General features: G+C 45.5%; 1 protein-coding gene across 1 annotated transcript in view; it reads left to right on the top strand.

Moving 5' to 3' along the window:
• The window catches only part of loxl2a (lysyl oxidase-like 2a), a 61222-nt gene that overhangs the window by 6624 nt on the left and 49598 nt on the right, over positions 1-5000 (top strand). The gene's annotated exons all lie outside the window — the stretch shown is intronic.

Raw genomic sequence — 5000 nt, forward strand, 5'->3', positions numbered from 1 at the left:
CAGAGTAAGGCAAGCACCTCTCTCCCTGCCCCAGATCAGAGTAAGGCAAGCACCTCTCTCCCTCCCCCAGATCAGAGTAAGGCAAGCACCTCTCTCCCTCCCCCAGATCAGTGGGCCCTAAAGCACCTCTCTCCCTCCCCCAGATCAGTGGGCCCTAAAGCACCTCTCTCCCTCCCCCAGATCAGTGACCCCCTCAAGCAGGGCCGGGTCGGAGTGGGCTCCTCAAGCAGGGCCGGGTCAGGTCCGCTCCAGAATCAGCACCTGTCTGTAGAACTCTTTGGCCTGTCTCAGTCTTTCCTGATGTGCTTCTCCTGCCTTAATTGGCGTGGTATTTAAAGTGGCATTATGCAGTAATTGTACTTCAGAATTAGGGTTAGCATAAGCAGTTTTACCTGAAAATAACAGCTTTAAAAAAATTGGGGCGCTACAATGACTTTTAATATGGAGAATCGCCTCCGTGCCATTGCCATACCAGGGTCCGTAGGCATATTACTGCTAAATGTAGGTTTGCCTGAAGCCGCCCGGTTTCTACTGTCTGCCGAACTAGTAAGTAGCTTATTTGCCGTCTTGCTTTGGCTTGTGTGTTGCACTTGCTTGATGTTTGACTGTGTTAGGACAGTTGTTGACCAACTAGTTTGTCATAATGTCAAAGTCAGCACATTTCAAGAGATTTCGTTAGTTTTAGCCGCTAGCATATCGTTAGCGATTAGCAATTGATCCGTTATGCTACTTTAAGGCCACATGTGTTTTGACCATGTCCATGGTTTGGATCACACCCTGAACTCCAGAACAGATGTGGGTGAAAGTGTGGGTGAAAGTACCGTGAAGCACTACTATGCTAAGCTGCCCAGGGCATGTTTGGGTACCGTGGCGTTAGACGGCGTTAGACTACAGGCGACAGTGGTACAGGAGGTAGAGAAGTCGTTTAATAATCAGAAGGTTGCTTGTTCGATTCCCTGTCGAAGTGTCCTTGAGTAAGACACAGAACCCCTAATTGCTCCTGATGTGCAGTGTGCCATCAGTGTACATGTAAAAATGTGTATACATCCTTGTAAATCGCTTTGGATAAAAGCGTCTGCTAAATGACTAAATGTAAATGTAAACTACACTCTTCTCAGGGTGTTAACATGATGACATTTATTAATAATAATAATAATAATAATAATAATAATAATAATAATAATTCATTTAATTTGTAATTCACTCATTTGTCTGTTCGTGAAGTGGGATCAAGGGCCTGGAAGCAGAATCCTCCAGCTCTCCCCGTTGACAGTATGATGTGTAGCATTCTAGATTTCTGTGGTGTATTTGGAGTTTTGGAATCCTCCAGCCCTCCCTGTTGACAGTATGATGTGTAGCATTCTAGATTTCTGTGGTGCATTTGGAGTTTTGGAATACTTGTTAACATAGAAACCAAGGGTACCAAGTGAGTCAAGTGAGTGAGCAAGTGATGATTCAGCCCCTGCAAGGTTAACAAAACAAGTTTTAGATTAGATTAGATTAGATTCAACTTTATTGTCATTGCACAGAGTACAGATACTGAGACAACGAAATGCAGTTTAGCATCCAACCAGAAAGTGCAAAATAGCAAAAAAAAAGTGCAGAGTATGTGCATATGTAAAGTGGAGTAAGTGAATAAATAAATATATATGTGTACAGTAAGAAATAGATATGTAATATGAACAGAATTGGGACTAGCAGCAGTTGAGGTAAGAAGTGTAGATATGATAAGTATATAAGAAGTGCAGGTGTAAGTATTAGTATTACTATTAGCATCGTTTGAAGTTTCACACAAGCACGTTAGTCAGGGGATCATTTAAAGTTCCTATTTGCCTCCGAATATCCCGGTGGTGTGTCTCTCTGTACAGACACTGAGAAACAACAGGTGTGTCTCTCTGTACAGGCACTGAGAAATAACAGGTGTGTCTCTCTATACAGACACTGAGAAACAACAGGACACTAACTAATAGGCGGACCACTCCCTCAAACAGGTGAAAGTTCTGTATTCATGTTCTTGCTTATCTCATCTTAAAATGCATTCCTCTGACCGAAGATGATGGATGTGTTCGTCCTCACTCACTCACACAGCTACGGTACCAGCCAGGGCAGGCTGAAGCCTATGAGGCCACATTCCTGCACGAGTGCGTAAGACAAGTCATAGACATATCGATGTGGGAGAGAGTTTAATCATAGGCACATCACTGTTATGTGACGTGACACAGTCATAGACATAGCGATGTGGGAAAGAGTTTGATCATAGGCACAGCACTGTTATGTGACGTGACACAGTCATAGATCATAGCGATGTGGGAGAGAGTTAAATCATAGGCACATCACTGTTATGTGACGTGACACAGTCATAGATCATAGCGATGTGGGAGAGAGTTTAATCATAGGCACATCACTGTTATGTGACGTGACACAGTCATAGATCATAGCGATGTGGGAGAGAGTTTGATCATAGGCACATCACTGTTATGTGACGTGACACAGTCATAGGCATAGCGATGTGGGAGAGAGTTAAATCATAGGCACATCACTGTTATGTGTAGGGTTGGGTACCGAGAACCGGTACCAATATGGAACCGGTTCCAATACAACCGGTACCTACCCGGACCGAAATGCAACGCAGATTTCGGTGCTTCATTTCGGTGCCTGAGCCAATTGAACACGGTCGCTAGGCAGATTCCGTGGGGCACATGTAAAACTGCCCCAGCTGCCAATGTAAACTTTGTCCTGTGTCGCTCACGCTCATTGGTGTTTTCATAGCAACAGTCTTATGACAGTGAAGAGCAGGCAAGCACAAACAGAACTAGCCGTCAACCTTTTAACAGAGAAAATACCGAAAGGTAAACGGTCAAAAGTGTGGCTGTATTTCGCACAAAAAGATTCAAACATCGCGACGTGCAGCAAATGCAACAAAATAATTGCGTGAAAAGAGGGGAGAGAAGGCAAGAGTCAACGGCAGATCAGCAACCGAAGACTGAAAAATAAACGGAGGAGATGACAGCTAAACTACCAACGGTAGTCTCTTAAAGGGGCAGTACATATTTTCTCGTACTCAGTGTGTTCAAGTAACAAGATTAGCTATAAACAAAATAGAAAAGATAGGTATAAACAAATCATAAAATGGTGAAATTTCATGAAATAAATACATTTTTGACTCCAAAGGCAAATATGCTCATGTTTTTTGTATTTATTTATATTTATTTAAGTATACTATAAACTGTTGTTTACAGTTAATATAATGTTCATAGTTTGAAGTTAAAAAGTTTGAAGCTGTAGTTGGAAGCCAAGTGTTTTGTAAGTATTTATATTTATAATATACTTTAAACAGTTAATATATTGTTCAATTTGAAGAAAAAAAATTGCCTTGGCAATAAAAAAAGCCTTTCTTTAATGTCGTCAATCGTCGCTTTGTGCTTTAAAAAAAAAAGTATCGGTTCAGGCACCGTTTAGGCACCGGTATCGTTTTAAAAGTATCGGTTATGTACCGGTATCGGATAAAAACCAAACGATACCCATCCCTAGTTATGTGACGTGACACAGTCATAGATCATAGCGATGTGGGAGAGAGTTTAATCATAGGCACATCACTGTTATGTGACGTGACACAGTCATAGATCATAGCGATGTGGGAAAGAGTTTAATCATGGGCACAGCACTGTTATGTGACGTGACACAGTCATAGATCATAGCGATGTGGGAGAGAGTTTAATCATAGGCACAGCACTGTTATGTGACGTGACACACAGCGCAGCGCTAACCTGCAGTCAGCCGCGTGGGAGTGGAGTTCCTGCCGGAGGTGTGAGACGGGGGAACCACAACCTCTCTCCCGTCGACGGTGCGGTTTCCTGTAACTGAGACATGAATGTTAGCACAGACTTTTCTTTTCTGTAATGGCCTTGTCTCCCACACGGCTGGACGTTAGGGCAGCGAGTGTGGGAGACAGAGGGGAGGGCCTCTGAAAGGGGATCCTTATCACAGCTGGCCAGAACATCTGGTCAAACATTACAGTCTGTTGCCACGGCGATTAAAGGTTGCGTTGCTATAGAGACCGGAGCGGTGACTGTTATAATTATAAACTATCAGCGTTGTAAGCCTGCATCTCCCCTCAAACGGTCGTAAAAGCAGAGGCAAGTGGGTCTCAGACCGGTATGCGGGACGGATACCTCCGAAACAAGAACGTGTGTTTACAGCGTTGTCATGGAAACCTAGGTGAGCAGCAGCATTCTTGAGTTGGTAATGCTATGCTGGTCGACAAGGCTGTCGTCTGATTGGCTGTGTGCTTTTCCATTGCGGTGTCCCCCCCCCCCACCCTGTTTGGGGGGGTAATGCTTTTACCACAGCGGGGCAGTTTGGGGGCTGTTCTTCCCCTCAGACGGGTCCCGTGTGTAAAGGCCTGTCTGTGCGCCTGTGTTACACCGATGGAATGAATGAGTTCCAGCTGTGGGAGGCAGGGGATGACGCCAGCGCGGGGGAATCCCATCCTGTCCTGTTCCCTTCTCACGTGTGCACATGAGAAGCCTAGAAACCCCTCTCTCTGTGTGGAAAGTCTGTGTGCGTTTACAGACATAGGATGGGGGGGGATGGGGGGGGGGGGGGGGGCAGGGGGGATGGAGGGGGGGGGGGGGGTGTTGGAGTTTTAAGACTGCTGGTGTGTTATGCTAATCCTCATCACTCAACTTGTAGTCACCCCATGGTAACATTAAACCTGCCGACTGGCCGGCAGGACTGACTGCACGTCTGTGGAGTGTGTGGAGTGTGTGGAGGATGTGGAGTGTGTGGAGTGTGTGGAGTGTGTGAGGACTGACTGACTGCGAGTGTGTGGAGTGTGTGGAGTGTGTGGAGTGTGTGGAGTGTGTGGAGTGTGTGGAGTGTGTGGAGGATGTGAGGAGTGACTGACGGCAGGACTGTGGAGTGTGTGGAGTGTGTGGAGTGTGTGGAGTGTGTGGAGTGTGTGGAGTGTGTGAGGACTGACTGACTGCGAGTGTGTGGAG

Source organism: Clupea harengus, chromosome 12 (genome assembly GCF_900700415.2).
Source record: "Clupea harengus chromosome 12, Ch_v2.0.2, whole genome shotgun sequence".
NCBI classification, from domain to species: Eukaryota; Metazoa; Chordata; class Actinopteri; order Clupeiformes; family Clupeidae; genus Clupea; species Clupea harengus.